The sequence below is a fragment of the Neomonachus schauinslandi genome, chromosome 4 (genome assembly GCF_002201575.2).
Source record: "Neomonachus schauinslandi chromosome 4, ASM220157v2, whole genome shotgun sequence".
NCBI classification, from domain to species: Eukaryota; Metazoa; Chordata; class Mammalia; order Carnivora; family Phocidae; genus Neomonachus; species Neomonachus schauinslandi.
In genome coordinates, this window is record NC_058406.1 from 6,715,695 (window position 1) to 6,736,773 (window position 21,079).

At 53.5% G+C, this 21,079-nt stretch overlaps 1 protein-coding gene across 5 annotated transcripts in view; it reads left to right on the forward strand.

Annotated features, from left to right (window-relative positions):
* Positions 1-2,598: 2,598 nt before the first annotated feature.
* PIK3CD (phosphatidylinositol-4,5-bisphosphate 3-kinase catalytic subunit delta) overlaps positions 2,599-21,079 on the forward strand; it is a 48,690-nt gene continuing 30,209 nt past the window's right edge. For all 5 annotated transcript variants that reach the window (XM_021684019.2, XM_021684020.2, XM_021684022.2 and 2 more), the window contains exon 1: positions 2,599-2,697. The gene's annotated coding sequence lies outside the window, so the exon portion shown is untranslated. The remainder of the gene's footprint in view (positions 2,698-21,079) is intronic.

The following is a 21,079-nucleotide window of genomic DNA, read 5'->3' on the forward strand; positions in this document are numbered from 1 at the left end:
TGGGACCCCAAGGTCATGAGATCATGACCTGAGTCCAAGGCAGCTTAACCTGACTGAGCCACCCAGGCACCCCTCTAAGAACAATTCTAAATGCTGAAAGCCATGATCAGCATCCCTGTTTTCTCAGATGAGGAGTGGAGGCTCAGACAATTTTAAGTCACTTGCCAGAGGTCACACAGCTCCACAGCAAGGCAGTGCTGAGGAGTTTGGCTCCAGGGAAGGTGCTCTTAATCAAGAAGCTTCACCACACGTTTCTTGGCCAAGGCAAAAGGGCGAGGGTTTGAGCTGGGTAATGTTTGCTTGGGAGGAAAGGACCCACAGCAAAGTGGGCTTCCTGCCAGGACGGGGCACACAGGTGCCCAGAGTCCTTCGTGGAGGGGCTGAGGATGTGGGCTTCTCATGCTTGCACCCCTGCACTGGGGTTCTGAGGTTGGCTCTGGCTGCCCTGAGATAACCCTGCTTGTGGGCATGTGTGGGTGTCCGTGCTGAAGCCCCTCAAAGCTGAACAAAGATGCTTACTGCATCCGCGAGAAGCTGCACACGCTGGATGGCTTTTGGAGGGGAAGTTTTGCAGGAGAGGGGACAGAAGGAAACAGGTCTGGAGGGCTGTGTGTGCCCCTCCGGGCTGCAGGCCACCTTCTGCCGGCCGGAGCCTCTTCTTCACTGACCAGCAGCCCCTTTAATAACCAAGACCTCTTTCTTCCCTTCCATAACATGGGGCGGAAGGATTGGCCCTTCAGGAGATCATGTGAATCAGGAGGCATTGACTTCCATGCAGCTAAGATGCTCCTTCTCTTCTAGGACTGCTATAAATTCTCCACCATGGCTAGTCTATTTTGTTTACAATTCAAAGGGAACTTGAAGTAGCTTCCTCCAAACACACATGACAACAGTTAAAAATAAAGTGAGAAAGAGAGATCAGAAACCATAGAGAGGAAGGCAGAAGGCGAGTCTATCGGGAACTTGAGAGACAAGGGAGGGCGATGGCAGAGCTCTGTGTTACTGTCAGCCTCCTTATCCTGGCACCCTGGGCAACACAGGGAGATCCTATGGCGCCGTCTCAAAACGGAAATGTGCTGGGTTTTCAGGAAAGTGAAACTTCTAGAACTAGGCCATAGGCAGCATGATATGGTCAGAGGAGCAGTTAGACTGGCCCCCAAATGATTAAACTTTCCTGAGCCTCGGTTTTCTGATCTGTAAAGTGGGGCTAAGATTGCCCTTGGGAGATTGTTGTAGGGATCAGAGATAATAACAGGTGGAGCATATCTGAGCATTTGGCATGCCTTGGGTCCCTGTCTCGCATGTTACAGAGCATGATGCGAATGGCTGTCAGCAAATATTCAGTGAAGCGTTCTTCTGAATGAGGCAAAAACATTCCTCATCTGCCGGCTTCTTACACCAAACTCTGAAAGCCAGGGAGTAAATTGTTTAAACTGCAAACTAGCAAAAGCTGGGCTGGGGCAGGTGTTCGGAAACCTCAGGGCAGGCTGCTTACCCTGCCATCAGATTTTCTCTCCGATGTGCCCATTTCTCTTCTGGCACCCTGGAGTGGGCTGGAGACCTCTGCCAAGGACCAGTGAGCCAGGCCTGGGGTAGGAGTGAGGCTGTGAGCCTGGGATGTTTTGTTGGGAAGGATGTTAGGGTACGTTCCTGGGGACAGACCCAACATTCTTCCCTAAAGGGACAATATGGTCCCTTCTGGCTCCTCCAAAGATGTCTAGCTGAGAATTCAGAGCCTGCAGCCTAGATCTTAGAACACCGGAAGCGTTTAGTACCCAACGGGTCTTGCCTCAATGCTCTCCCCTTTCCTGGCAGGACACGGAAGTTTCTGCTCCTCCCTTTGCTGCAGCCAGAGCTGGGCCCACGCGGGTCCCAGAGGCCAGGGTATTGCATGGGTAGAAAGAGTCTTCCCAAGTTTCAGGTTCCTCATATCTCCAAGGGGACCAAACGGGTGTTTTACCTCCCAGACCCTGTTGGAGAGGGTCCTTTAAGTCTAAGCAACTGACCGACTCTTCGGCCATCACACCCCAGAAGGATTTGAAGCCACTCTTGCAATCTGGCTACTCCCACACACACCCCTTGCTCTTGACTCCCCCAAGCGTGGAGGCCACGTCTTCCCTCCAGGGCTGAGCCAGTGGGACTTTGCTCCAGTCTGTCTGCCTGGCCTCTTGGACCGTCCCTGGAGCCCAGCCCCAGCGCTCTTGGCGCTGGCGGGCACCCCCCGGGTGCCTGGAGCTGCGGCCACCGCCTCCCTCTCCCGCCCTCCAGCCTTTCTCTGACCACTGTGGAAATTCTTGGGGTGTGAATGTGGAAGGCGTGGGGGTTTTATGGGCTTTAGGACCTTTATTTGGTTGTTTTCCTTTGTATAAAAAGAAAACTTGTTTTGAAGAAGGGCAAAATGCAGCTTCCAGAGACACCTGGGATGATGCCCTTCCAGCCGCAGACGGGGTGCGGATTTGGGGGGGTGGAGAGGACGGGGGCGGGGGGGGGTGCAGACTGGCGGCAGGAGGACCTGTTGTTTTTCCTGTTGCAAGTAAAAAGGAAACAAAGTGGGAAGTGGAGTGTGCGGGCTGTCAGCAGGCGGGGCGCCCCCAGCGCGCCCCGCCTCCCTCCCTCGAGGCTCACTCGCGCCCAGAGCCTTCGCTCCTAGCGGCCGCCGGGCCGAGCCGCCCAGCCCCTGCCAGCCGCGCCGGGACGGTAAGCACTCGCCTCCGGCTGCGTCTGGGGAGGTCAGGGAGAGCACCGGGACCCGGCGCTTCGGGGACCTCGGGGACCGGTTCGCGGGCGTCTCCCGGTGCCCACAAGCGGTGCGCCCTGGCCGGGTGCGCCTCCCGCGTCTGGAGAGAGCCCGGCAAGGGGCGCCCCCCGGGGTGGCCGCCGGGACCTGGGCGCGCACGGCTCCCCTGCGCGGCCCGACGGGGCGTTCACGGGCGCGGCGGCGGCTGCGGCGGCGGTCGGGCTGCGCTCCCAGCGGCGGGGCATGGAGCCCGGCAGCGCTCGGCCGCGTGCGCCCTGCCCCGAGCGCTGGCGAGCCGGCCCACGGGCGCTCCGGCCGCGCTCCCACGAGCCGTGCAGCCCAGTGTACCGTCCCCTGCGCCCTGGCCCTGCGCGCCCTCCCCGGCGCCGGCGAGCGGGGACCGGGCTGGGGAGCCGCCGGAGTCGAGTCTGCCGGGCGCCCCCCTCCGGCCCCGCCCGGCGCGCCTGGGGGCCCCGGGGCCTCGGGAGCCGCTTGCCGCGTGTTTACAGCAGCCGCCAGCGGAGACCAGCCCCCGGATCTGCGGCTGAGCCTGGGTTACGGCGGCAAAACCGCCTCCAGCTTTGCATTTCCGGACTTTCCCCCCCCCCTTCTTTTTAATACTCTTACCCGTAATTCAGCCAGAATGAGGCTTCTTTTTTTAAATCGGGTTTCCTGTTTTTATTTAGGCTTCCTTCTCTGCACCTTCCTTGAAATCTGGGAGAGGGGAGCAGGGAGACCTTTGGTGGGGACCAGGATGCGGGAGCACGTAGCGGGCGGTGCTCTGCCCGGGTGGGGAGATGGGGGTCCAGAGAGCCAGGAAAAGGACTAATGCGAGGCCCGAAAAGCGCGCTCTCGGAGGGGACGAGGTGGGGATGGGATTTCCTAGGCTGGGGTCGGGCGCCTGCGGCGGCCCAGGCTGGCGGTCCACGTACCAAGTGGTCCCGCGGCACCCTTGGGATCTGCCCAGTTTGCAGATGGAGCGCTCGGGAGCCCTCGAATGACCGAGTAGCTTTCACTTGGTTCAGATCCCCTGGAAGGAGAGAGCTGAAGGTCTAGAACCCCAACAGATTATGCAGTGGGGCGGCTTCACCTGGGCTCCTGCAGAAAGCCCCACTGCGCGCCGCCCGCCCTGGCAGAAATGTGCTGCACTGTCCCGCCTGTATGTGGGGCAGGTGTGCCCTCGGTGTGTATGTGTGTGTGTGTGTGTTGGGGGGGGGTCCTCTTTCAGGGGCTTCGAGGGTAAAGTTCGCCGCTCCAAAGGGACCCTGAAACTGAGGATTCATCCCACTGCTCACTTCCAGGAGAGAGGATGGTGCTGGAGCGCCTGGCACTGCCTTGGTGTTCTGGGCAAGTGAACGGTCCTCCTGGGACTCTTCCCGCCCCCCTCACAAAGAATCAATCGTTTTTACAAACGTGTTTTCAGTTAAGCAGTCGTAGGAGCTGACTGATGTCTCCATTTTCCAGTGGGAGAAACTAAGGCCCAGAAAAGTTACATAACTTTTTTTTGCAAGTAGCTGATCCAGAACCCGCTGAACAGTTCCATCATCTGTAGGTGCTGGGGTTTGCTGATTAAGGAGAACATTTCCTAATAGTTCTCTTGGTGTAGGGACAAGGACCCTTGGAGTGTCTCTTCAGAGATGCGGCCTCTAAGGGACCCACCTTGGTAATACCCGGTAAAAGCCGCCCCTACTATTCACCACCAGGTTTGACTGCGGTGATTAAGTGGGCATAAAGAACCTTCTGATTAAGGAGGCTGTCACCAAATATAAAGAGATGGGAATAGAACTTTCTCTTCCGTTCTCTAGAGCACGTATTTGCCAACCCTTTATCGTTTCCACACCCTGCTGTGGTTTGATTTCTCAACTTCAGGATCCCATCATCCATCGTGCCTCATGAGAGCACCGCCCAGCACATGCTGAGGGTGGTTCTTGTGCTGCTTTCACGAACTCGTACAAGTGGTGGAGGACGCTGGGGGGGAGGGTCATGGGGCGGGTGGGGGGGGGGTCGGGTATCTTGAAACCTAGTTGGCCCTTGCCTGTTCTAAGACATCCAAGCTTACCTCTTTCGGAGCCCCACTGCCCCCCACCTCCTCTGCCCACATTTAGAAACAGTGCTGGCCACTCAGCAAATAGACATGTTTCTGGAACTAGGGCATGTGCCCCAGGGGCGCTCCTGGCCACGCAGATGGTCCCCTTCCACTAGGACTTTTCTCTGGCTTTCCTACGTCTAACAAATGTTTACTGAGATCTCCCTCATAGGGGCTCTGCTAAGAACGAGGCAGGCAGGTGGGGAGAGTACCAGCCCTCGGGTGGGTGGGTAGGGGGCTTATGAGACGCAGGCAGTCCGCACATAACTAGAGACCAGCCTCAGGCCTGGTGAGCTTGTACTCCCAGAACTGCTGTGTCCAGGGAGATTGTGGGCATGTGAATGGGGGTGTGAGGGGTCAGTTCCTGCTTCACCTTGTTTTTCTTCAATTGCACAGTTAAAGGGAGAAGTGAATGTGCAACTCATGAAGCAATTCCCCTTTGGCTGGGTTATTTTTCAAAACGATTTTTGTTTAGAGAGCAGTCTCCTCCCTCCCAGAGGCCAGATGCTTCTGCGGGTCTGGTGATGGGGCGTGGGGCCCCACCAAACGTTTCTTTACCGTGGGACCTTAGAAAAGCTCTTTCAGCCACTCCCCAGGGGACAAACATGTTTCCCAGCAAAGCTGGCAGGTCCAGAGGGAAGTGCTCCAGGAGGATGGGGGGGTTGGTGCTGCCCTGTCTGATGGCGGAGGCATGTAGTCATTGACCACCAGCTGCAGGACGGCAGGAGCCTGACTTGTCAGGAAGGGAGGAAGACATTCTCCTCTGTGCCACGGCCAATGTTTCATAAATGGCAAGGCTTGCAAAACTCCTCCTCTCCCTCCTTGCAGCTAATGCTAAAACTGAATTTTCTTTAATTTGGTTGGTGGAAATCCCCCGCAATCATATCAGAAATGCTGCCAGTTTCAAGATGGAAAAAAAAAATTTAAAACCCCGGGAACCTCCCTCCCCACTCCTTCCTTGCAGACCCACACGGTGGCCCACTCTCCCCTCCCTGGGGGCCCGCACAGTCCGCGGGGCCTGAGGTCGGCGCAGTGAAGGTTCCAGCTGCCCTGGCCTGTGAGGAGGAGTGGCCCCACCCACTCCTTCCCCAGAGGTGATAACCTGGCTCCCTTGGATAAGGGGGGCGGTCAGAACTTCTAGAAAAGGGTGCTTCTCAAGGCCGCCTACTTTCTGGGCCAAGAGGGAGAGTGATCGGAGGAATGGGAGTGGCATTTCTAAAGTGGTATTTCAGTTCGCTTCTGTTTCACTCACTTTGGGGAAAATGCTTTCCACTTAGAGAAAATACCAGGAGAGTGGGGAGGGGGGAGGTGGGGAGAGGGAAGCCACAGAAAGGGAGCAAGCTGCCTGGGTCAGATTTATGTCCTGGAATGATGCTATATGTGTTTCCTGGGGCCGCTGTAACAAATTACCACAAATTCTGTCGCTTCAAGCAGCAGAAGTGTATTCTCTCCCGGTTCTGGAGCTCAGAAGTTCTGAGTCAAGGTGTCAACAAGGCCTTACTTCCCTCCAGGGGCCTAGGGAAGACTCCTTCTTGCCTCTCCCAGCTCGAGGTGGCTCCAGGCTGTCCTTGACTTGTGGCCACGCCACCCCACTCTCTGCTCCCTCTTCACTTGGCCTTTTCCTCTGTGTCTGTGTCTTTCTGCTGTCTCTTAAAGGACACTTGTCATTGGATTTAGGGCCCATCCTTAACTTAATTACATCTGCAGCGACCCTTTCTCTGGATAGTGATTTTCCCAAATAATCCCCAGGTTCCTAGGGTTGAAACATGGACACATCCTTTTGGGGCCACCGTTCAGCCCTCGGCAGGTGGACAGGAGCACGTTTCTTTCAGTATCTCCCGGGAAGGTGTTGAACACAGCTATCTTTGCAGGGAACCAGCCGTCCCCTGCGTCTGGGCCCTGGGCTACTGCTTCCCAGTCTCTACCCTTCCTCTCCTATTTCCAGCTTCCCTTTCCCAGCTTTGTGAACTGGTAGCCACCTTAGTAGTGGGCTCTGCCAATGGCAGTCCCCCTCTCCAGGGTCCCAAGAGCAGAAAAGACAAGTCCCAAGCTTGGAGAAGTTCCCTGCAGGCTAAGTTCTGCACCTGCAGAGAATTGCCCCTGCCTCCAGGCAGTCCTCCGGTCTCGGTCTCCCTCCTGACCTTTCCCCTTCCCTTCAAGAACAGCTCCTTCACTGCTCAGGGCCTCTCCCAGCCAGGGCTCCCCCCACCCTCTGTTTGGGGCCACACAGCACTTCTCATTTTGGAGTTTCCTCTGTTGAGCAGCCCCTGCCCCCAACCAGGAGAGGTGGGGGCAGGGCTTGGTTTTGCTGCTGTGTCTGCTGTGGGATGGAGCTGGTGGTACTGAGAGGGATCCGGAGCTCCCCGGACCTGGGGGTGCAATTAAGGAGTGCCCCAGGGCTCTCTGGAGGGCAGGGCCACTCTCCTGCCTCCTCCCCCCTCCCCCAGCCTCCCCCCCAGGACAGGAGAGAGGTGTGTGTGTGCATTGCCGCTCTTTGCTTTGGTTGTGAAATCTGGGAGAAGTCTTTTCTTATCAACAGGGAAGCAAGGTCATAGCCCTGTTATTGAAATTTTGAAAAGTCACTTAAGTATGGTGGGGTGGGACAGGGCACAGGGTGGTGGAGGGATCTCTGCATGGAAGAAGAAGCATTATCTTTGGAGCCAGCCAGACTGGGTTTTAATCTCAACCTCGTTTTATCTGCTGAGTGACCTGTGGCAAATCACTTAACCCTCCTGAACCACAGAATCCCCGGGGGTAACGTGGGTATAGTAATATCATCAGCCTGAAGGATTTCGTATGTTGTCACATGTCTAGGGCCAGGCACAGAGCCCCATGGCGGAACAGGCAATGCCTGTAAGGAGCTGGGGTACAGCGGGTGGCCCGTGAATGTCATGATCCCGCTGTCCCCAATGCAGCCACTGCCAACTGGACTATCTTTTCCAGATTTTTTTGGGGGGGGGCACTTTTAATACAGTTGGACCTCATAAGCAGGTGAGTTTTTATATTTTTGTGTCTCAATTGTAAAATATACGCGAAAAACTTTGCCATCTTGACCGTGTACTGTTCGGTGGCATTTGGTACATTCACACTGTCCTGCAACCAGCACCGCCATCTCCAGGACTTTCTCATCTTGCAAAATTGAAACTCTGTCCCCATGAAGCAATAAGGAGCCATTCTTCCCTCCCCCCCCCCCCCCCCACCCCTGGCCACCAGCCAGCAACCACCATGCTACTTTCTGTCCCTCTGAATTTGACTGCTCTCTGTGCCTTATTAGTGGAAGCGCACAATGTCTGTCCTTGTGTGACCGGCTTATTTCACTTTGCGTAATGTCCTCAAGGTTCATCCATGTTGTGGCCTGTGTCAAATGTGCTTCCTTTTTAAGACTGCAAAAGGTTCCATTGGGTTCCACGGTTTTTTATCCATTCATCGGTCCACGGACACTTGGGCTGCTTCTGTCTTTTGCCTACTAGGAATAACGCTGCTATGAACACGGATGTACAAATATCTGTTCACGTCCTTGCTTTGAATTCTTTTGGGTACATGTCCAGAAGGGGAATTGCTGGGTTGTTGGTAATCCTATGCTTAATTTTTTGACGAGCAAGGCATGTGCTTCTGGAGTTTGCTTCCTTCACGATGTCGGCTTGTTGGCATTTTTCCTCTGTGCTTTGCAACCAAGCCATCCTTCCCAGTGGTATTGTAAGTGTCCTAAGGGACACCATCGTTTTATCAAGCATCTTCCATTGTGGGACATTTATGTTGCTTCCAGCCACACACACACACACACACACACACACACACACACACACACGTGCCCACGAGACTCTCAAAATCCCGTCATTGACATTTGCCCATATTCGAGAATTATTCTATCAGGAGCACCTGGGTGGCTCAGTTGGCTACGCGTCCAACTCTTGGTTTTGCCTCAGATCATGATCTCAGAGTCATGGGATCGAGCCCCACGTCGGGCTCCAGGCTGAGCGTGGAGTCTGCTTGAGACTCTCCCTCTGCTCCTTCTGGTTGTGCACGCAAGTGCGTGCGCACTCTCTCTCTCAAATAAATAAATTTTGAAAAAAAAAAAGAATCATTGCATCAAAGGCATTGAACCTTTTGATGGCTCTTCCTGCTAAATGGTTTTCGATTTAGGAAGACTGGACCAGTTTATCCCAGTGATACATAATAGTTTCATGACACGTTCACTAGTATTAAATAATATTGGGAAAAAATGTTTTACTCATAGGCCCCAAAGGTAATCATCTTCAATGTGTTTCTTTTATTGCTAATGAGGTTAAATAGCTTTCTTCTTGGCTCTAGCTGTGTGTTTAACATGAGGTTTGCTGCAGTGTAATGCAGTGGTTTAAACCCTTGAACTCTGGAATCGGATGGATTCAGATTCAAAACCTTAGCTTCGCCACTTGACAGCTGTGTGACCTTGAGTAGATTATTTACCTTCTCTGATCCTTGGCTTCCTCCTCTGTAAAATGAAGCTAATTCGACCTGTTTGTCGGGTTGTCTCAAGGATTAAATGAGATCAAATTAGATAATGAACATTGGCTGGCCCGTAGTTGACAGTCAGGAAATATTACTGTCAACTGTTTTACTGTACTGAAATATTACTGTCAACAATATTGCTGTTACTGTCCTTACCATTATTCTAATTTAAGTTAACAAGTCTCCACTCACCCTCAAGATTCATCTTGTTTCCACTAGGGCAGACGGTACACACTCACGCCAAAGGGATTTAGGTTAAGCACAGGGATCAGTTTCCTGCTCTAAACACAGACAGTCCCAGAAGGAAGCCGACAGCCGCCCTCCGGTGAAATGGACAGTGTCCTTGGCTGTCTGGCTGGATTTGGGTGTGAGCCTCCCTAAGGCAAGCGGATGAGCCTGTGTCACGTGATGCTTACCTCCCGGGAGATGAGAAGAGCCGTGAGGGGCTGCCCAGAATCCTGAACCCCCGACAGGGCTGTTTCTCCAGGACCCCCTGCGGTTCCGCAGCCTCTGTCGCGTGCAAGTGGCAGATAAAGACTCACTAGATGGTCGAGTCCAGAGCTCATTCTGGTGGCTGTTCCACAGCTGACCTCCAGATGCTCCATCAAACAGTTTGGGAAACTGAGGCAGGCACTTCAAAGGCAGGACCCCTGGGCTTTGGCGCCAGCTTGGGTTGCTGCCCTTGAAGCCTGCTTTTGCAGCCCCGTAGAGGAAGGTGGGGGCCACTCTCCGGTAGACCTCGGGGAGCCCCAAGTGAGGGGGATGCCAGGGGAGCAGACAGTGCTGGGGCACGCTCAGTGCGTGCATTTTCCTCTGCTGTCCACCTGGGTCTGAGGAGGAAGTTAATGAAACCGGGATCTGGGTCTCAAATAACCTTTTCTCAAAAAGTTTTCTCTTAGGGGGAAAAACACTGAAAACCGTCAACTTTCCCCGTCACCTGTCTCTGTGTTCAGAGCCAAGGAAAGGACAAGCAAGACCATACCTCCTGTTTCTGGTGGGAAGCACAGCACAAGGCACAGTGTTTCAAGAACGAGTGGAAAGGAAGCTTAATGTTAGTGTCAAAAGCCAGAACTTTAGAATTCGATGGAAGTCCAGGTCTTAGCTTTGACGCTTGACACGTGGATGACCTTGCAAGTTATTTTCCCTCTCTGAGGCTCTAGGTTTTTTTCTGAAAATCGGGAACAAGTACTTCTTTTATTTGATTATCGAAAAGATTAGAAATAAGGAAAAACCTGTCGAAGGTCACGGGCTCTCCAAAAATCGCTATTTTTGCCACTGGATGAATGAATCCTTGCAGCCCACGTTATGGGAGCGAGTGGGTTTTTAATGACAGGAGTCACTGATTGTTGGGGTTTGCTTGCATCGTAAAGTCTATCCACCCATCGTTTCATCTGGCCCTCCCGGGGCTGACCCGTATGAAAGGCACAGAGCACGTGGCAACAAATACCACTGTTTTATACCTAAAAGTCAGAATGGCTTTGTCCTTTGTTATCAGCCCGCTTCTCTCAGATGTGTCAAAGCCCAACGTTTATTCTTTTCCAGCTTTTTCTAACCCTTCAGGGTCTAAAGGAGTTTGGGGAATAAGAGCGGAGGGCTGAGGGGGTGAGATCTTTCTGGGCCTTTTCTTCCTTCAGAGCAGAAGGGAGGGGGTGAGAGGAGCAGCCCCTGGACTAGCCCACCTGGCCTGGACTGGCAGGCAAGAGCAATTTGCCCGTGAGGTCTGCCATCTGGTGACCTTGGCTGTGGCAATTGGACCTTGGCCATGGCAGTTTGACCTTGGCCGTGGCAGTTTGACCTTGGGTCAGCCCGGTTATTTTGAGTGGCAGCAGCAAGACGGGGGGCTACCAAGTGGGCAAGGTGCCCTGAAGGCAGCCATCCCAGGAGCCCTTGTGCTGCAGGTGTGTGGGAAAGTGGTTGGGGGAAGGTCTGGCGGCTGGCCGTGACCTTGGCCCTCATGGACCCTGCCTGTCCTAGAGGGGATGGGATATGCAAGCCTGGCCTCCTGCAGCCCACTCCAGCCATGACCTTGCTTTGAAGCTTCCAGTTTTATTTTTAACACGAACGTTAATTTTACATTTTATTCCATGATAAGCCTGTGTTTATTTTACTAGGAGGCATAGTTCCCCCTAAACATTGAGTCAGATGGACGCTCTGGGAAGATGTTTGTGTTTTTTCTGTGGCTTCCGCTACTCCCAGGACAGCATCTCTCACCATAGTTTGAAAGGGTGGATCGGGACAAAACGGCGTGAAGGATGATTGGCCGCAATCATGACAAACCGTAAACGGTTTAATAGGAGTCCCGTTTTCCTATGTGATTCGCTGGTTGAGTCGCTGAAACTCTGGTTGGTGTAGAGAGTATTAAAATGCTACCCCTCAAATCCAGGGGCGCCTGGGTGGCTCAGTCAGTTAAGCCTCTGACTCAGTCTCAGCTCAGGTCTTGATCTCAGGTTTGTGAGTTCAAGCCCCACCTTGGGCATGGAGTCTACCTGAAAAAGAAATAAAATAAAATGTTATCCTTCAAATCCAGACATTTTAACCTAAAACGCATACACGTACGTTGGTTCACTGATGCACAGAGGCAAGGCCCCAAGGGCGACAGTCCCTGTAAACTTTGCTCCTTCCCCCCAGTCTCTCATGCCTTGGCCATTCCGCTGCAATGGAAAGTTTGTTTTAATGACTCCTCTTCATTGGGTTTCTAAAGCATTCTGCTTCATTGTCATGGAAACGACTCTTTCTTTATACACCCATATTTCATCTGCTTTTCCTCTTCCGTGTCGTGTAATTACTAAGGTGGGCAACTGGCGTGAGCTGATGTGGGCCCAACCAAGCACAGCCAATTCCTGTTAGCGTGCAGGGACTGGGGCCCTGAGGAGGATCCTGCTGGCCCCAGTGGTCAGCACGCTGAGGCCATCGGCCAGGATGGGTTGGAGAGGGCATGGGGAGCACAATTCGCCCCTGAGTCTGCTGGGGGGACGTTGGGTAAGGCCGAGGGATAGAAGGAATCGCAGGGCAGGGCCAGAGCAGGTCAGAACTCCCAGATGAAATTCACCAGCCCCTCACTCTGAGAACGGGCACCACCAGCTCTAGAGCGGAGGCATCCAGAACCAGTTTCTTTTTCTGTGGAGCCAATCAGCAAGCATTCGTACTTCGGAGTTTCCCCATCAGCCAGCTCAGAATCGCCACCTTTGTTAACCAGGCTATTTCTTTGTCTGATAATTATAATGGCAACACGCACCCACTCTGTCGTGTTGCGGGCACTTTGAAAATGCAGATTTATTCTTCTAAGTACTGTTGCGATCCCTGCTTTATAGAAGGGGAAACCAAGGCACGGAAACACTTAGTAACTTACTTAGGGATTGCCCAGCTAGGAAGTGGCAGGGCCTGTTCCTCACCCCTGTGCTGGGCTGTCTCCAAATGTGGCTGCATTTGGGAGGGAGCACTTGGTTGGGGCAGGGGGATCTGGACCCCAGGCAGGAGGATGGGCGAGGCCTCTGAGAGTCCATGGCTATGCAGAGGGGCTTCCCAGCCCATTCTGACCTGTCCCTTCTCCCCCCTCCCCACCCCAGGACTTAGTTGGGCTCCAAGCAGCCTTCCCTGTTCTTGCTGGTCCTGCAACTCTGGGAGAGCTGACATCCTGGCCTCTGGTCCTCTAGAGCGAGACAGGCCAGGAGGATGCGGCTTCTGTACCCAGCCCTGCCCCAGTCTGCCCAGGGTGGTGCCCATTCTCCCCCTCTGTCCCGAGGAAGCAGGGCCTGCCATCTGAAATCTCAATCCCCTCCTTGCCCAACTCTTGAACCTTTTACGGGAAGTCCGTCTGACAGTCCTCTGCTGGTGGGTGACAAACAGAGCAGCAGAACTCAGGTGTCTCTTCAGTCAATGGCCCCAATCCAGTTCCTTTGCACTGACCCAGGAGAGGCCGTGTGGCACAGCCTTGACAGCAGCCTCCGGGGCCAGCCTGGGTCCGGCTCTCTCATTCCATAACCTCCTTGAGCCCCGCTTTCCTCCTTCACAAAACAGGAGGCCTGCCTTAGGGGCTTGGCGTGACCAATAGATGAGAAAAGAGACAGAAGGCGCCTACGCTTTGCCGGCTGATGGCAGGTGCCCAGCGATGGGCTCTGCCCTGATAAACCATGCAAGGCTGTTGTTCCAGACAGAGTCTGAACATATCCAGGAGCTCCCAGGGGCAGAAGTGGCCTGGAGACCTGCTCTGGGAGGGGAAGGAGGTGACCCAGGGGCACTTGCCGAGGAGAGACTGACCCCATGATGGATGATGGAGGGAGGTGTTCAGAGCACTGTGTGTCGTCTCCAACATAAGTAGTCTGCAGATCTGGGGTCTCGCAAGAACAGGAGGGGAGGAGGACGTGTAAACCCATGGCCAGATGGGGAACTGGAGTGTTGAGTGCCTGGGTAGACAGCCAGCTGCAGAGCCAGACCCCAGGAGAAGGTGGTAAACCGCCCCTTAGCTGAGACCCTTGAGAAGGGAACCCGTCTCCACTGCTACCCCTCTGTGTGTGTGTGCGTGTGATTAGCTTAGGGGGTCAGAACAGAAGAAGGAAGTGGAATTTGCAGTTTTAAAGGATATTAATTATTTGGGGGTCTTGATATTGGGGCAGTCTAGATCTCCTGGGTATTATAGGCTGGGATCTTGCCCGTGGGTGTTTTTAATATGTGTGCTATGTTTTATAAATGTGTGCATGCGTGTGTGCTAAATATTTTTAGTTGTATAGGATCAGTGCAAGCTAGTTATGAAAGGCTTGTAAGATACAGATTTGCCAAAGAAGAAATCCATCATCTACCTATCCTAGAAAACCCCCACCACTCAGTGGCTCCTGATCTTTTTCAGATTTTAAATCCTTTTGAAAATCTGCTAAAGATCATGGACCTCTCCCCCAGAGAAAGGCTCTTAGAGTATAATGTTAGGGGGTTCCTGGGTGTCTCCCAAGTTCATCCTAGACTCATTAGGGTGCACCGAAGGACTGTTTGGGTCCAACCACCGGCTTCTCTGCATTATGGGATGCTGCCTCCAAAACCAGTGTCGAAGGCCAGAGAGAGACAAAAGATTCCAACACCACCGAGGGCTGCATAAGACATTCTTGCCCAACAACTTAGTCAAAGTCTGCTTTGAGGGGTGTCTGGGTGGCTCAGTCAGTTAAGCATCCGACTCTGGATTTCGGCTCAGGTCATGATCTCAGGGCTGTGAGATCAAGCCCAACATAGGGCTCCACCCTGGGCATGGAGCCTGCTTGAGATTCTCTCTCTCCCTCTCCCTCTGCCTACCCGCCCTTACTGCTCATGTGCTCTCTGTCTTTAAAAAAAAAATCTGCTTTGAAGCTGCTTCTGTTTTCAGCCTTGACCACCTCTTAGGTACCATGTACAAGTTTACTCTGTGCTGTTTAAATCCTTTCTTTTGTCTAAAATTCATTACTCCTTTTGGGGGGCTTTCAGCAAGGACAGACTCACCTGAATCATTTGGTGACTCCTGTAACGTCAGCTCACTTACGGGGCCAGCTGAGCTTTGGGACAATTGCTACCTGTGGTTTTGTGGCCCTACCTTGGCTTGGCAGGTGGAAGGGCCTAGGAGAGGTGGGCGTACGTCGGGTGGGGGGCGTCATCTACGGAGGATGGGAAGTCAGAGCCCATGTCCAGGCTCGGCACGTTGGGCTCTGCGCAGCCTGCAACCAGGCAGGGTCTCCCTGGAAGATTAGCAGGCAAACCTCCTTTTGCCAAGTTTCGGGGAGCTGGCTCCAAGCATCCCACCCCACGGCATCCAAGCCTCTGGTTAGCTATCCTTCGCACCATGGTCTCTGCCCCAGGCACGGGGAAACCCCTCCACTTCGTTTCCCCAGCCTTGCCGGTGGCCGGCCTCCCTAGGTGCCACTCCCTACTTGGGACCCGTGACCTTGCCTGAGCTCCTCCTCCTCTTTTAATAAAACAAGCTTTATATTTCACTTCATGTGCACAATTCCACGGTTTTCCTATATTTACAGAGTTGCACAACTGTCACTGGAATTGACTGTAGAACATTTTCATCACTCCAAAAAGAAACCTCATACCCATTCACAGTCACTCCCCACTTCTCCCCAGCCTTCCCAGCCCTTGGCAACCATGAATCTCCTTTCTGTCTCTATGGACTTGCCTATTCTGGACATTTTGAGTAAATGAAATCATACAGGATGTGGTCTTTTGTGGCCAGCTTCTTTCACTCAGCCTGTTGCCTCTTCTTTAGAAACATGTCTGACTCATACAATTACAGTAGAGGGGTTGTTCCTACCGATCATTTACTCCGTCACAAGTATTGGTGGGGTGTCTGCTGTCCTAAGCCTGCAGCAGGTGCTGGGCCACACGGCAAGGAACGCAGCAGCCGTGGAAGGTGTATTAGTCATCATTTGCTGTGTAACAAGTGATCCCAACACTTAGCAGCTTCAACGACAAACATTAATTACCATCTCACAGTTGCTGTGGGTCCAGAATCTGGAAGGAGCTGGGGCTGCAGGTGTCTGGAGCCGGTTTGTTGGCAGGTCTCAGTGACTGTCCTGCTGATGGCCAGATATCTGCCCCCCCACTTCCCCCACCCTCACCCCCCCCACCCCTGCCATGTGGGCTTCTTTACAGCGCAGTTTGTGTCCTTCCAACATGGCGGCCGGCTTACCTGATACCGAGAGATGAGAAAGACAAAGAGCCCTAAAGCCCTCAGTTTCTGTGAACCTGATCTTGAAGGTGATGTGCCATCACTCTGCCAGATTCTCTTGGTCACACAGAGCAATCATGCTATCATGTGGTGGGGGCTGCAAAGAGGTGTGAATACCAAGAGGGGCAAGTGACTGGATATGGTTTCATATGGAGAATGGTCCTCATGATAGCGAGCTCCCAGCCAGCTTGTTCATGAAGGGCCCACTGGGCTGCCTCTGGACGAGCCTTGGGTTGGCTGTGAGTTCTCTGGTTCCAGGCTCCGCTCAGGCCTCCTCCACCTTTCCCCGCTCTGTATTTGTAACTAGGGAACGGAGCTTGTAACTATATACATTGCCCTTGGTACCACCTGATTTATGCACTTCACATAGAATAATTTTTACAGATGATTTTCCAGGTATTTGTGAATTCTGTGTGCATTTCTATCAAATGGCTGAGTCAGCTTTGGGATTTCCTTTCATTCGTGTGGTCAAGAAGGATGTTGACTAGAACCGTCCCCGGGACCCATCCCAGTGGGTTTGATACTTCCCACCACGGCACGGGGACACACCATCCCACAGAAGTTGCTGGAGACACCTTCTTTCCCAGATGGCCCATGAGACTGTCTTGAGGGGCAGTTAAAAGGGACATATATCATGCATTAAAAAAATGAGCCTCATACCCTGAAGTCGTTGGAAGCTTTGTTGTGAGAAGCAGTTTCAGGCTCAAACGCATTTAGTCAACACGGAACCAGAACGGCCAGCAGATCAGTTTCCTGAGTCCCCAGGGTATCTTTCGGGAGCCTTGATGTGTGACTCACACAATGAACGCCCTCTTGGTCCCATTTATCCCCTTACCCTAATTTCTCCCAGTACGTATTCACACTTGATCTTCTTCACAAGCAAGGAATAGCTTTCCTTCTCTAAAAGATATAAAGAAGTCTAAGACGGGGCGTCCTCCCACGAGGATCACATTCTGGAACTGGAGAGACCTCAGACTCCAGGAAACGGTGGCAGAATGCAGCGTGTCCCCGGATGCTCTGCTGCGAGCTCCTGGCTAGAAACCCCCCCTCCAGAGGCTGTCCCATTGATATTTGCCTCCGCTAGCCGAGCTGGGCACTGTGTGCGGGCACCTGCTTTTACAGCTGAGGAAACAGCTCTGGAGTAGTTAAGAAACTCCTCCAAATCCAGATCTAACGCCAGGGCTCATGCTCCTGCCTTTTGTGAGAGAGTTCCTGCAAGCATGAGTGCTTTTGGTATACCCCTCTCCACCCCAGGTCACAAACTCAGAAAGCCTCAATGAAGGCAGACTCTTCGTCTAAGCTTGGGGAATTGGCCAAAGGAAAAAAGAAAGAAGCTCCAGAGTCTAATTAACTTCACTTTTTAACTACAGATGAGGCAATTTTGAATTAATGGGGGGTGAGAGTCTTGAAGATTAATGGAAATATGTGAAGATGGCAGGAGAGCCGGGGCCAGACATTCCTGTAATTAGGCTCCCTCCTCTGTGTGCCTGGAAAGTAAAAAGATCAAGGGGACAAAGCCATGGGGGGATTATGTGAATAACTATGGAAACTATCTCTCCCCTTTGAGGAGGATTATTTTCCAGAGTCCTCCTGTTTTTCCTAAAAGAATTAAAAACATTTAGCTGGGTTTTTTTTCTTGTTAGTTGCATCTTATTTTTACTGACTGTAGCATTCCTGTTCTCAACTCTACTCCGCATCTTACCTGATCACACCTAAAAATGCTGTAGGGCAGGAAGAATAAATTTCCCTCTACCCTTCTAGATTCTTGGCTGAGAATCCCCCACCCAAAGATAAAAAGACGGGCTAACAGGAGAAAAACGTATTTAATTACTAAAGGATGGGAGCCCCACAAAAATACAAGATTCAAAGATGTCACCGGAGCAGGGGGCTTTATACTTTTTAGACAAAAAAACAATAAATGTATGAAGGATTGACAAGACAGAGAGGTTCGGGCTTGGGGAAGTAACAAGGTTTATTTATATGGCCTTCTTGGCCCTAAATTCCCAGTCCCTGGTGATAAGGATGCCTTCTACCCTCCCCAGGCCCCCACCCCAACCCCCTGCCCCTTACAGGGAGGGGTACCTTTAACAGGCGAGATTTAGCTCCTGCTGTCAGGGGGACAAAGGAGGTTCAGAGTGTCCTTCTTGCATTGCTGTTTCTCAAATACCTTTTATTCAAAATAATCAGTATGCCAAAGTGGCATATGGGGGTAACAATTCTAAACCCCTACAATGCAGAGTGCCAAATGTGAATAGGAAGAGCCCACCAAAATTCCAGGAAGGTTGGTGGTTGGGATATTGGTGGGCAGCTGGGAGAAGCTGACATTTCCTCACCTTGAGCTTACCTGGAAGTGTCAGGAGAGAGGAGGAGGAGTAACTAATGGAGCAGAGAAGTTTCCCTCTTATGGAGCTTCTTGATTGTAGCAAGGGTTCTCACGGGTGGGAGCAGAGACTCATCTGGTTTCCTGCCTTGTGCTTGCGAACTTATAAAGAGGATCCAATCTTTTGGCTGTAGCAAGTAGGAGGGCAGGAATCTGATTTTTCTGTTTACTTTGATTTCCTAAGAGTTGGTGAAATCTATTTAGCCACCAAACTAATTTATTTAGACCCTCATCTGTATTCCAGAAAGGATTTAACATACCTGAGCCCCGAATGAGGCAGGAATCAGGACACTTGGGTGTTCCTTTCCTCTCTGCCATGTTGAGCACGTCACTCCGTCTTTGCATGTTTCCCATCTATCTGTGAGAGCAAACACTTTTCGAGCAATTACTGTACACACCAGGTACTGTTCTAGAGACTTTCCACTCACCTGTGTTAATTCACTTCATTCCCTCCCAATTATTATGTGATGTGTCTTTCTGGATTTGTTAGCGCAGTTTCAGTACGTTGTTCTGTTACGGGCAGGACGACTTTTGGTGGCTTCTGCCATTTTCAAGGAATGCTGGCTTTTCCTCGGGGCTCCAGAGGAACCAGTACCTGACGCTCCCAGTTTGAACCCCAAGCCATGTCACTGGGTTCCATTGCTGATAAAGAGCTTGTCTTTGCACTTGGCTTTCCATGCTGGAAAGAAAGCGAAGTCTGCAGGACTGGGCCCCTAAGGAGAAGGGCACGCATGGGGAGGATGGGCGAGTGGAACCAGGAAGCCTGTCTGCCCGCAGACAATCTCTCCCCTGGCTTGGCGGCATGGGGTCATTATCCTTTCCTGGTTGGGGGTTGTTGGGGATACTACAGACCCCCAGCCAAGATGGTTGTCAGAGAGAACTCTCAGCTCAGTCAGCCTGTCTAAGATCAGGCTGTGACTTCTGGCGGCTTATGTCTCATCCTCATACTGCACCTCCACCCCACCCCACCCCCACACCCCTACACTCCCCGCCTGTGAGTCAAGGGCAGCTCAGCAGGAGGCCCGCCCTCCACCACCCTGACCTCCTTTGGACTGTCTTCTGCTGCACCGCTCCCCTTCCCAGCTGGGGGCGCGAGGAGCGAAGGGCAAAGTAGAAGAAGCCAGCAGGTGCAGCCCTGGGGTGGACGGGGTGGCACGCGGGGCAGTCCCCATCCGGGGCCCAGGCTCCACCTTTTCCAGACCTCCTCTGCCATGTGGGTGGCTGGGTGAGGTTTGGTGTGTGAATGTGCGTGATGGGTGTGTGTGTGATCTCTGTGTCTGTGTCATCGTGTGTCCGTTTACATAACTGTGGGGGGTGGTGTGTCTTCGTGAAAGCGCATCCATGTGTGGCCTTGATCTCTGGGTCCGAGTGCCTGTGAGGGAGTCTGTGACTTAGCGTGTGCCTGTGTGTGTGAACGTGTATGGGAGTGTTTGTCTTTGTGAGTGTGACTGTGACATCAGGGGCTGCCGAGGGGGGTTGCCTCCTCCAGCCCTGAGATGCCAGGGACACTGGACCCGTCTCTGACAGGGTTGCGGGGTGCTGAGGGCGGGGACACAAAGGGCACCGAGGGTGGCGGGACCCCCCCTAGCCCACAGCGCGGCCCTCTCATCCCACGCTTCTTCACGATTCCAGGGGCTTAGGGCTGTTTTTCTCCTTTTCCTCCTCTGGGGCACTGGGCGACGCTGGGTCTGAGGGAGGCTCTGGGGGCTCAGATGGACGGGCCCTGCCCCGGGCGCCTCATCTGGAGCGCTCACTGCAGGCGGAGTCGACCACCAGAGTCGTCCTCAGACCACTTTCGTCCACCCCACGTCCGCCGCACCTGCAGGGACACCCGGGGTGATTCTGAACTCACACTCCCCTCCTCCTCTTGCGCTCCACGGTGGCAAAGCTTGAAGTCTAGGGCTGTGGACTCCAAAGAACATTCTGCAGGACACGGGACACTGCGGGGCAAGAAGCACTGCAGTCCGGTACCAAACCAAGGTGGTTCCGAAGCTAGCCCTGCCGCTGCGTGCGGACCTGTGTGCATGTGAGTGTCAACTGCTTGCCCTCGGAGCTTCGGGTTTCTCATTTACAACCCGAGGGAAAACAGCACCCACTTCGCAGGGGGATGCGTGCGTTCACTGGAGCGCTGTGTGAGGTGCAGGACGGGGGGTTACTGCGTTAATGCACCAACGCCCCGCCAGCGCGAACGTGGTTCATTGTAACGAATGGATGCACCAGCGAAGGTCCCTGGCAAACTCGTTTACCTTCCGAATCCGACCTGTTAAGGGGAACCCCGATGGAAAGGAAGGCCCAGCGGCTGGGGAACAGCCCGCACACCGGATGGGAGCCCAGAGCCCGGGATGGCCAGTTACGTGGGTGACCCCGGCTCCGGATCAGTGACGGTGGTCCAGTGCCCCGTCGGTTCTGGTGACTCCCTGGGAACCCGGGATGGGAGAGCGGTTTGGCGGACCACCGGGCCCCGTTCCCTTTGCAAATGGCACTTTCAGTTCTCCGGTTACGAGGCGGGAGGGGGGCCAGGGCCAGCGTGCACACGCCGCCCGGGGTCCCGCGACGGCTGGGGGGCTCCCGGCTCCAAGCGCACACGCCACCTGCGGGCCGGGCGGGAGCAGCAGGGGTCGGGGAGGATTTGCAGCGGCGTCCGCTGCGCTCCCCGCGGTCGCGGGCTCTCCGACACTCCGCCTGGCTGGGGCTGCGAGA